Here is a 12429-nt window from a genome sequence, read left to right on the forward strand (position 1 = left end):
TTCAAACCTGTGCAGTAGGACCCCCAACTGCAACCCCCAATACCAGACAATGATGCAGCCTGTCATGATACTCACCATGGTACATCTGTAGAAGTTTTCAAGTGTTTTAGGTGGCAAACCAAATCTCTTCAGGTGAAGTATAGCTGCTGTCTTGCCTTCTTTATAGCAGCTTCGATATATTGGGATCAGGTTAGATCCTCAGCGATCTTGACGCCCAGGAACCCGAGATTGCTCACTCTCTCCACTCCTGATCCCTCTATGAGGATTGGTTCGTGTTCCCTCATCTTACCCTTCCCGAAGACAACAATCAGCTCTTTGGTCCTACTGACGTTCAGTGCCAGGTTATTGCTGAAACACCACTCAACTAGCTGGTACATCCAGGCTTTAAGTTTAATTCTCTGTCTCATTCCCACTCCAACTTCCCTCTTCTTTGGTTTATCCTATCATTTCAATGAAAAGCATCCTATCAAGAACCAAGAACCACTAGACATATTCATTTACACGTACACTCAGACCCCGCTTAACGCTGAGGATGTGTCCCTTGGAGGTAGAACGCTATGTAAATCAGCGCTATGTGGGGTCATTATAATGTTACGTACATGGACGTGTGTGCCTGATAAAAACAATCAACCCCAGGATATATGATATATTATTTTATGTCTACACAGCAGTTCGTGGAGTAACAAACACGCAAGTAGGCCTAACCTGTATAGCAGTGGACCGGCAACACATTGCAGCGCCAGAGAAGGGAAGCGGGTAGTGGTTCCATCTTAGAGGCTGAGGGTCCTCCTCTGACTTTGGCTTCTTTGGATTTGACTGCCTCTTCTCAAGTTTCCTCTCATGAAGCAGTTCTCGGTAGCAGGAAATCATGTCAAGAACTCCTCTCTTTGCCTTCTTGCTTTGCTTCCAGTCAGGGTCATTATCGATGGACTGGTCCGTGATTTGCGTGGTGATGTGATGCTAGTGCTGAGGAATTTTGTGGTGAGGTTTCTTGCTGGTGTTTCCTCTTCTCCATCCATGTCCTCAGATTCACCCAGGATACGTTGCTCTGCCAATTCTCAAAGCTCTTCGTTATTAAGGCTCTAACCATGAGAATGCAGTAACTCTTCAACTTTGCCATCATTAACATGCTCTATTACCGCTTCATTTGCCAGTTCAACGATGTTTTGGAAGACTGGTTCCACCCGAAATCCTAGGATGTCGTTGTATGCTTCTGGCCATCGCTTCTTCCACACTCCGTTCATGCAGTTTGAAGTAACTTCGTCCCAGGCTGCTCTGATATTATCTACAGCTTTCATGACATTGTAGTTTGTTCCAAAACTATCTAATGGATCGTTTGTCTTGACCTTTTGTTTCCTCTACAAGTTGCTTGAATGTGCGACAAATGTAGTAGGCTTTAAAATTCGATATTATTCCTTGATCCATTGGTTGGAGTGTTGAAGTGGTGTTGGGTGGGAGGTAAACCACTTCTACAGGAATGCAGGTCCAAAGCGTGTCATGGTTCTCATGGTGGCCTGGGCATTATCAAGCACCAACAATGTTTTAGGTTCAAGTCATGCTCAAGGTCAATACCACTTCACTGCTGGACAAAAATGTGAAACAAACCAATTTTGGAAAATGTCAATACTCACCCAGGCTGTCTTGTTTGATTTCCAAATCACTAGTAGGCTTGACTTTAAAATGCCTTTCATTGCTCGTGATGTTTCAAAGAGATACACAATCATAGGCTTTAACTTAAAGTCACCTTTAGCATTGCCTCCTAGCAAAAGAGTTAAACGATCCTTTGCGGCCTTGAACACAGATGCCTATTGCTCTTCTCAGGAGATGAAAGTACGAGAAGGCATTCTTTTCCAAAATAGGCCTGTTTCATCCACATTGATTACAAGCTCAGAAGGATAATTGTCCTTTTTGATTACGACCTTCAGTGCTGCAGGAAAATTCTGGGACTGTCTTGCTGTCTGCACTAGCCGCTTCACCAGAGATACATATGCTATGCAGGTTACTGCACTGTTTAAATCTATCAAACCAATTTTTGCAGAAAAATATCTTCTTCTTCTTCGTGAATATGACTGAAGATGCTTTTTGCCTTTTCCATTATTATCAGTTGGCTTAGGGGCATGTTTCATTGTGTTTGGTCATCTACCCTTATATCTAGTCTATTTTCCTTTATTTTCAAGCAAGTGGCTTCTTGAGGAAGTCAAATATCATTGATGATAGCTTTGAGATCATTATTGCAGAAGCTTTTCTCTTGTCCGCATTATTTATCATTGTTCTGATTGTCGATGTAGCCAGTTTCAAAGAGGCACCTACCTCAACCTGATGCTCACCAGCTTCCAAACACCATATCACCTGCAGTTTCACATCCATGCTAATGCTTTTCCTAGATATCCTAACTAGAAGACCACAATCTGTGCAGATTGGTGATAACATATCCTCCTCGCTGACGATCAACACTGGCGCACCACAGGGGTGTGTGCTTAGCCCACTGCTCTACTCTCTATATACACATGATTGTGTGGCTAGGCATAGCTCAAATACCATCTATAAAACGGCTGACCATACTACCATTGTTGGTGAAATCTCAGGTGGTGACAAGAGGGCATACAGGAGTGAGATATGCCAACTAGTGGAGTGGTGCTGCAGCAACAAGCTGGCACTCAATGCCAGTAAGGCAAAAGAGCTGATTGTGGACATCAGGAAGGGTAAGATGAAGGAGCACATACCAATCCTCATAGAGGGATCAGAAGTGGAGAGAGTGAGTAGCTTCAAGTTCCTGGGTATCATGACCTCTGAGGATCTAACCTGGTCCCAACATATTGGTGTAGTTATAAAGAAGGCAAGATAGCAGCTATACTTTACTAGGAGTTTGAAGAGATTTGGCATGTCAACAAATACACTCAAAAACTTCTATAGTTGTACCGTGGAGAGCATTCTGACAGGCTGCATCACTGTCTGGTATGGAGAGGCTACTGTACAGGACTGAAAGAAGCTGCAGAAGGTTGTAAATCTAGTCCGCTCCATCTTGGGTACTAACCTACAAAGAAACCAGGACATCTTTAGGGAGCGGTGTCCCAGAAAGGCAGTGTCCATTATTAAGGACCTCCAGCACACAGGACATGCCCTTTTCTCACTGTTACCATCAGGTAGGAGGTACAGAAGCCTGAAGGCACACACTCAGCGATTCAGGAGCAGCTTCTTCCCCTCCGCCATCCAATTCCTAAATGGACATTGAACCTTTGGGCTCTACCTCATTTTTTTTAATATACAGTATTTCTGTTTTGCACATTTTTTTAAAAATCTGTTCAATATAAGTAACTTATTCTATTGTTTATTGATTATTATTTTTCTTTATCTGCTAGATTATGTATTGTATTGAACTGCTGCTGCTAAGTTAACAAATTTCATGTCACATGCTGGTGATAATAAACCTGATTCTGAATTCTTAGATGTACTACCCTCACTGGAAGTTGCAGGCTCTTTTCCAGACATTACGTGAGAAAAAAAATGGAATCAATTGGCGGGGGAGCAAGAACGTTTACGCACGCCCGGGTGGCGGAGTATGAACTAATACATGATTGGCTGTGAGTGGCTCGGAGCGTATGTAAAGAGCTCTCATTGGCTGATTGAATGTTTACTGTAATGACAGCCACTCTTGAGAAGTTTTAAGTGTTGCATAGAATGAATTTTTGTCATTTTTAAAAATTTCAATAAAGAATTGAAAAACGGTGTTATGTGGGGTCTGAGTGTACTAGGAATTTGCTGTAGTGTGTTGGCACGACAAGCAACAAAAAACAGCCACATTCCACAATTATAAAAAATAAAGAATTATATAAAATTAAAATTAGAAATACAAATACTGTATGGAATAAAATGTGCGTAAATATATAGATACCAGCATGTATTTGCAATGTATACAGCATTATAAAAAATGGTTTAATGTGGTTACACTGTACTGCAGTGTCAGGGGATATGGATGGGTGGGTGGGGAACTAACTGGAATGGTTGTTCAGATTAAATGCCTGGGGGAAAGGAACTTTAAAAATGGTGTGAAGTTTTTGTTTTACTACCTGATTATTGACCTCAGGAGGAGGAAGCCAGAGGTCCGCGAGCCAGTCCTCATCAAGGGAAGAGAGGTGGAGAGGATCAGCAACTTTAAATTCCTCTATGGTATCATTTCAGAGGGCCTGTTCTGGGCCCAGCACATAAGTGCAAATACGAAGAAAGCATGGCTGTGCCCATACTTCCTTAGGAATTTGTGAAGATTCAGCATGACATCTAAAACTTTGACAATCTATCTATAGCTGTGTTGTGAAGAGTATATTAACTGGCTGCATCACAACCTAGTATGGGAACACCAGTGCCTTACAACAGAAAATCCTACAAGAAGTTGTGGATATGGCCCAGTCTATCACAGATAAAGCCCTCCCCACCATTGAGCACACCTACACGTATTGTAGCACAAAAGCAGCATCCATTATCAGGGACCCTTAACACCCAATTCATGCTCTCTTCTTACTGTTGCCATCAGGAAGAAGGTACAAGAGTCTCAGAGCTCACTCCACCAGGTTTAGGAATAGTTATTACCCCTCAACCATCAGCTTCTTGAACCAGAGGGGATACGTCACTGAACTTCATTTGCCCTGTCCCTGAACCGTTCCCATAATGTACTTTACTGACTCACATTTTCTCGATATTTATTGCTTATTTATTTATTTGTTATTATTTTTTTCTTTCTTTTTGTGTTGTCTTTTGTATACTGGTTGTCTACCTGGTTGGTGTGGTCTTTCATTGATTCTATCGTGGTTATTTATTTATTGAGTATACCCACAGGAAAATGAATCTCCGGGTTGTATATGGTGCCATATACAAAGCCTATAGAAAGTATTCACACCCCTTGGAAGTTTTCATGTTTTATTGTTTTACAACATTGAATCACAGTGGATTTAATTTGTTTTTTTTGACACTGATCAACAGAAAAAGACTCTTTCATGTCAAAGTGAAAACATCTCTACAAGGTGATCTAAATTAATTACAAATATCAAATACAAAATGATTGATTGCATAAATATTCACCCTCTTTAATATGACACATCAAATCATCACTGGTGCAGCCAGTTGGTTTTAGAAGTCACATAATTAGTTAAATGGAGATCACCTGGGTGCAGTCAAGGTGTTTGAATTGATTGTAGTAAAAATACACCAGTAGCTGGAAGGTCCAACTGCTGGTGAGTCAGTATCCTGGCAAAAACTACAGCATGAAGACAAAAGAACACTCCAAGCCACTCTGTGAAAAGGTTATTGAAAAGCACAAGTCAGGAGATGGATACAAGAAAATTTCCAAGTCACTGAATATCCCTTGGAGTACAGTTAAGTCAATCACCAAGAAATGGAAAGAATATGACACAGTTGTAAATCTGCCTAGAACAGGCCATCTTCAAAAACTGAATGACCGTGCAAGACCAGTGAGGAAAGAGAATTGTCATGCTTCAGTGGCTGAGATGGGAGAGGCTACACCAACAACAACTGTTGCCTGAGTGTTTCACCTGCTGCAGCTTTATGAGAGAGTGGCAAAGAGAAAGCCATTGTTGGAAAAAAAACTCACATGAAATATCAGCTAGAGTTTGCTAGAAAGCATGTACAAGACCCTGAAGTCAGCTGGAAGAAGGTTTTATTGTCTGATGAAACCAAAATTGAGCATTTTGGCCATCAGCCTAAACGCTATGTTTGGTGTAAGCCAAACACCACACATCATCAAACACACACCATTCCTACCATGAAGCATGGTGGTGGCTGCATCATTCTGTGGGGATGCTTCACTGCAGCAGGCCTTGGGAGGCTTCTGAATGTAGAGGGTAAAATGAATGCAGTAAAATACAGGGAAATCCTGGAGGAAACCCTGATGCAGTCTGCAAGAGAACTGCAACTTGGGAGAAGATTTGTTTTCCAGCAAGACAATGACCCAAGCGTAAAGCCAAAGCTACACAGGACTAACTTAAAAAACAACAAAATTAATGTCCTGGAATGGCTAAGTCAGAGTCCAGACCTCAATCCAATTGAGAATTTGTGGCTGGATTTGAAAAGGGCTGTTCACTCACAATCTCCATGCAATCTGACAGAGCTTGAGCAGTTTTGTAAAGAAGAATCCAGATGTGCAAAGTTGACAAGACTCAAGGCTGTAACTGCTGCCAGAGGTGCATCTACTGAACACTGACTTGAAGGGGGTGAGTAATTATGCAATCAATCATTTTGTGTTTAATAACTGTAATAAGTTTAGAATAATTTGTAGAAATTTGTTTTCACTTTGACATGAAAGAGTCTTTTCTGTTGATCAGTGTCAAAAAAGTCAAATTGAATCCATTGTGATTGAATGTTGTAAAAGAATAAAACTGTTAAAACTTCCAAGAAGGGTGAATACTTTTTATAGGCACTGTATGTACTTAGATAATAAATTTACTTTGAACATCATACAGTGACTTTTCCTCCTCATTTTTTTGACCTGGATACGTACAAGTGATGGTGGACTGCAGCCAATGGCCTTTCTTCTGCTGTCCTGAGAGTTCGCTATCATTTTCGGATATATGTTCCAACTGAACATTTTGTATCCATACGCAGTGCTCAGCAGTTTTAAATTCCAATTATTCCCACTTTACTCTCTCTCCCCCCCCCCCCCAATCATCTCTTGGTGTCCCTTCTTGCCTTCATCCCTTGTCTCGTCTAAGTTCTTGTCCTTTCCGCCCTTTTGTATTTTTGTTTTTTCCTTCTCTCTGACCTTCCTCTGGATGTTAACAGCTTTCTCCAGGCAGTTCTGACGATAAATACAATCTCAGGAAATGCAGGGTGTGGGCAATGTGGATTCTGGGGGTTCTGCTTTTAAGCAGAGGAGATTTAAAAGAGGCAGTCAAAATCATGAGGGCTTTGAATACATTGGAACAAACTGCCCTTTCTGACAGAAGGGTGAACAGTCTGAGTTTGTGAAACAAATTCAAGTTGTTTGGCAAACGAGGCGGTGGTAAAATAAGTGTTTGTTAATGCAGGGACATAATGTCCCTGGAATGTGCTGCCAAGTGACAGTGAGCAGAGTCAAACGCTACAACCCGCTGGGAAAGGAGACAGTCTTCGCCCTCTGGGAGCTGACTGTTTGGCTTTTTAAAAGAGCTAGCAAGGACATTCTTTATGGTTCAGGAAGATTGTTCTTGGCACGTCCCTCTGCAGATTGCTTTACCCCCCTCTTGCCTTTACAATCCTGTTCATTGTGCCGCAGAGTTCTGCTCTGGAGGACATTTCCTGATTCTGCCAGAGCCTGACAGGAACTACAACTCCAGAACAGGACTTGGAGTCCTAGCACAGAAACAGGCCCTTCAGCCCATCTAGTCCATGCTGAATTATTATTCTGCCTAGTCCCACAGCTATGCTCCTGGCCTACACCCTCCCATCCATGACCCTATCCAAACTTCTCTGAAATGTTGCAGTCGAACCGGCATCTATCACTTCCACTAGCAGCTCGTTCTGCACTCCCGCCACCCTTGTGTTCTCCTTAAATATTTTACTTCTCATGCTTGACCCATGACCTCTAGTTCTAGTCTCCCCCAATCTCAGTGGGGGGGTGGGGGGGAGCCTGCTTGCATTTACCTTGTCTATAACACTCATCATTTTGTATACCTCCATTACAAGAATCACCCTTTGGAATAATGAGCTGGAGAGGCACAGAGGGAATCTGTAAATACTGATAAATACCTTTACTGTCTCAGTGGAAGAGCACTTGAACTTACACAACCAAATACTTGTGTGCACACCTACTAAGTTTTCCCTGACCTTCAACGAACAGTCAAAGAATAGGAAATACAATACCAGTTAGATAGGAGATTCTGCTGCTGACCACAGGGTCTCAGCCTGAAGCGTCAACTGCTTATTCCTCGCCATCGATGCTGCCTGACCTGCTGAGTTCCTCCAGCATTTTGTGTCTGTGCCTGTGTGTGTGTCAGATCAAAGTGGTTGAGGCAGATACATGAGCATCATTCTAAAAGCACATGGACAGGAAAGGTTCAGATGGATATTGACCAAACAAGGACAAATGGGACTAATTAAATGGTTAGCATGGACCAGTTGGGCTGAAAGGCCTGTTCTCATGCTGTCTGACTCCATACTGTAAACGTGGTGAGAATAAAATGGGGGTAGTATAAGATAGATGTACTGTAAGTAGGTCAGCATAGGCTCGATGGCTGAAGGGCCTAGGTATGACTCCTCAGCCCCTTGATAGGATGCCCCTTGTCCACCCTTGCAAAACTATTACTGCCTCCTTCCCCTCTCCCCACCTTTATATTCTGGCATCTTCCCCCTTCCTTTCCAGTCCTGAAGAAGGGTCTCGGCCCAAAACATCAACTGTTTACTCATTTCCATCGATGCTGCCTGACCTGCTGAGTTCCTCCAGCATTTTATGTGTGTTGCTTTGGATTTCCATCCTCTGCAGAATTTTTCATGTTTAGCATTATTACTTTCTGTCTATGCATTTCTGCTCTTCGATGTAAGCTGAAGAATCAGATTGTCAAGTTCACCGATGGCACGACGGTGGTGGGGCTTATCACCAACAATGATGAGATGGCCTACAGAGAGGAGGTGGAAGAGCTTGAGGCCTGGTGCCAGGGGGAAAGAAAACCTCTTCCTTAATGTCAATGAGATAAAGGAGATAGTTATCAACGTAGAAGAAGTCGCACCACTCACATCCCTTTTGACATCAGCAGCACAGCAGTAGAAACTGCAAGCAGTTTCAAACTCCTGTGACTGCATGTCACTCACAACCTCTCATGGTCCCAGAACACATCCTACATAGTCAAGAAACCTCACCAATGCCTCTACCTTTCCAAGAGGCTGGACTCTACGCACACATACACATGTCATTCCACAGGTGCACAGTAGAGAGCTTTCTAATGGCTGCATCACCGCGTGGTGCGAAGACTGTATTGCGGCAGATAGGAAGCCCCTACAACCAGCAGTGAAAATTGTGCAACGCAGCACCAGCCTACCCACCTTCAAGGACGTGTATACAGAAATAGGCCAGTAATATCATGAAGGATCCCACTCAACAATGCTCATGGACTGTTAGTCCCACTCCCATCGGGGAAGATGCTAAATAGCATCCACGCCAGAACAACCAGACTGAAAATACAGTGGCTTTCCCCTAGCAATAAACTGATCAACACCTCCTCCAACTAACCCACCCCTCCACACCCCCAACCACCACTGCTTTATCATTTCCTGTCAGAGTTAGCTTGTGTACAGAACTCCTGTGGCTATCATCACTTTATGGACATACAATCAATCTGTATTTATATTTATTGTTTTTTATTATCATGTTCTTTATCTTATTGGTTTTTTCCTGCTGCATCAGATCCAGAGTAACAATTATTTGTTCTTCTTTACAGTTGTGTACCTAGATGTGACATTAAATAATTTTGAATGTAAAGTCAAAGCAAGATATACTTCTTGGGAAAAAAAATTCACTTGAATACACAGAAAAAAAATTTGCTTTTAATAGGACTCAATGCATTCTGTTCCTCAGTGGATGTCATCTGTGATTGACTAAATTGCTTTTAAATACACGATATATTCAGATAAGCCAATAGGTGAAGAGAAAGCTGGGTAGATTTGACTTAACAGTGTAAGAGATACTCTGTAATAAGCTATTAGAAAGGGACTTTGACACTCAGCTCAGTGACAGAGAGAACAAGGTTGCAAGAGACTGAGCTGCATTTCACAGCGCTCATTATACAACTGCCTGCATATTCTCAGATATAAAGAACACGGATAATTTGGGAATTTGAACAAAGTTATTATCTTCCGGAAGCAATAATGTTTTTGAATGCTATAGATTTACAGTAGACAATCCAAATATTTTCATTGTTTTCCATTCCGCATCAAGTCGCCTGCAAGATTTCCTAAAATGGATATCCAGACCTTTGCTTTATAAAGGGAGACGTTCAGTTAGATGGCTCACAAGCACAGATGTGAACCGTCTGTCTGTGTCTGGTGTAGATGTGGTTGATGTTCAAAGTGACAGGGCAGGGAGGTGAATGATACTTAGAACAGAGAGCTGTACAGCACATTACAGGCCCTTTGGCCCACAATGTTGTGCCGACCCTCAAACCCTGCCTCCCATATAACCCCCCCCCCACCTTAAATTCCTCCATATACCTGTCTAGTAGTCTCCTAAACTTCACGAGTGTATCTGCTTCCACCACTGACTCAGGCAGTGCATTCCACGCACCAACCACTCTCTGAGTAAAAAACCTTCCTCTAATATCCCCCTTGAACTTCCCACCCCTTACCTTAAAGCCATGTCCTCTTGTATTGAGCAGTGGTGCCCTGGGGAAGAGGCGCTGTCTATCCACTCTATCTATTCCTCTTATCTAGCAACTGCACGGCACTTCATGGGGGCTGACATGATCAAGGTGCTTAAAATGTGAGGAACAAATGTAGATCAAGTTCAAACTAAATTTGATATCAAAGTATGTATGATATACGTCACCAAATACTACCCGAAGATTCTTTCTTTCAGGCATTCACAGTAGAAAAAAGTAATATAATAGAATCAATGAAAAACTACACACAATGACTGACAAACATCCAATGTGCAAGGGAAGGCATGCTATGCAAATAAAAAAAGAAACTAATAATAAATAGATGCATGATACTGAGAGCATGAGTTGTACATCCTTGAAAGTGAGTGCATTGGTTGTGTTCAATAATCAGTTTAGCGGCATATTTAGTGAAGTTGTTCACCCTGGTTCAGGAGCTGGATGGGTGAAGAAGAATAATAATTGTTCCTGAACCTGGTGGTATGGGACCTGAGGCTCCTGTACCTCCTTCCCAATGGATGCAGCAAGAAGAGAGCATAGCCTGGATGGTGGGGCTCCTTGGTGATTGATGTTGCTTTCCATCAACTTGTAGATGTGCTCAATGGTGGGGAGGGCTGTATCTACCACTTTTTGCAGGTGTTTCTATTCTTGGACATTGGTGTTTCCATACCAGGTCGTGTTGCAACCAGTCAGGATACTCTCCACTGTGAATCCATACAAGTTTGTCAAAGTTTTAGATAACAAGTGTTTCCTCTGGCAGGCAAGTTAAATTTACGTGGATGTAATCTTAAAATTCGGGATTATTTTTCAATAGGAGGGAAAACAAATGTCTGAAGTTTTCACCCAACAATGTTTGAGGGTTATTTAGAGCTTCCTGGACTGAGATTCATGGATTTTTATTCACTTATAGAGGAACGTGGTGAATATCGTTATAATGATACTATCACAGTGTGCGTGGCAATGACTGAATTCAGGTGCAGAGGAAAGATAGACTCCCATGTAGAGACAGAAATGAGAGTTTTTACATAGAAATTCCAACAGAACAGCAGTAGCTTGACCAAGCAACACCACGAGAAAAACATTCTCAAAACAAAGACCCCAACGATTAGTGCTAATCTGGAGTCCACTTTAAATAACCACAGTACAGGGAAAACCCATGCCAGTCACAATAAACTTGACAAGATTAAACAGAAAGCACAAAGGCTTAACAACTCAAGTGAAGACAGCAATTAACTTGACAATTAACAAGTGCTCTTGAAACCTCAAAGCCAACACTACATGACTTACCACACAGGCCTACAGGGCACATGACAGTACCTCCCTCCCTATGGCTGGTATCAGATGTCCCAAGAGAGCCTTGGGGAACTTAAATCAGGGCTAGTAAACTCAAGACAGACCTGATAGTCTCTTGACACAGCTGGTAAACTTGAGACTGACCAGAAGGTCTCGAGACCAGGCTGATAAATGAGACAGAGCTAATGTTCTCAAGACAGGGCTAGTAAACTCGGGAACATTGCATATAACTCAGGCTCATAGAATATAACATGGGAAACATTGACTACCGTGGGAGACCTTCCAAACCTTTTCAACCTAGAGAACCTTGGAACAATTAACAAATACAGGTGCTCTGGAAGCCTCAGAGCTCAATGCTACACGACTCATCACACATGCCTGCAGGGCTCATGACAGATACAGAATGAGGATATTCAGTCCATCTAAACTATACTAGTTCATAGAAGAGATATGTTATTCATAAAAGTAGAATGGTTCAAGGTAAATTTATTATAAAAGTGTGTATACATCACCATATACTACGCTGAGATTCATTTTCTTGTGGGCATTCACAGTAGCTACAAAGAAATGTGATGGAGTCAATGGGAAAAAAAACCTCCATAAACACTGACGACCACTGTGTAAAAGAAGGCAAACTGTGCAAGTATAATAATAAAGAAATGAAAAATATTGAGAACATCAGTTGTGCCCCTTTCTTGCAATCCTTATTTCTTTAGACTCTTCCTCTCTCTGACACACACCATTAAGGATAGTTACATGGAAAAGAAAGGTTTAGAATGATATG

General features: G+C 42.0%; 1 protein-coding gene across 6 annotated transcripts in view; it reads right to left on the reverse strand.

Annotated features, from left to right (window-relative positions):
* The window catches only part of LOC140187167 (uncharacterized), a 99191-nt gene that overhangs the window by 68837 nt on the left and 17925 nt on the right, over nucleotides 1-12429 (reverse strand). The window lies entirely within an intron of this gene.

Source organism: Mobula birostris, chromosome 24, assembly GCF_030028105.1.
Source record: "Mobula birostris isolate sMobBir1 chromosome 24, sMobBir1.hap1, whole genome shotgun sequence".
In the NCBI taxonomy this organism is placed as follows: domain Eukaryota; kingdom Metazoa; phylum Chordata; class Chondrichthyes; order Myliobatiformes; family Myliobatidae; genus Mobula; species Mobula birostris.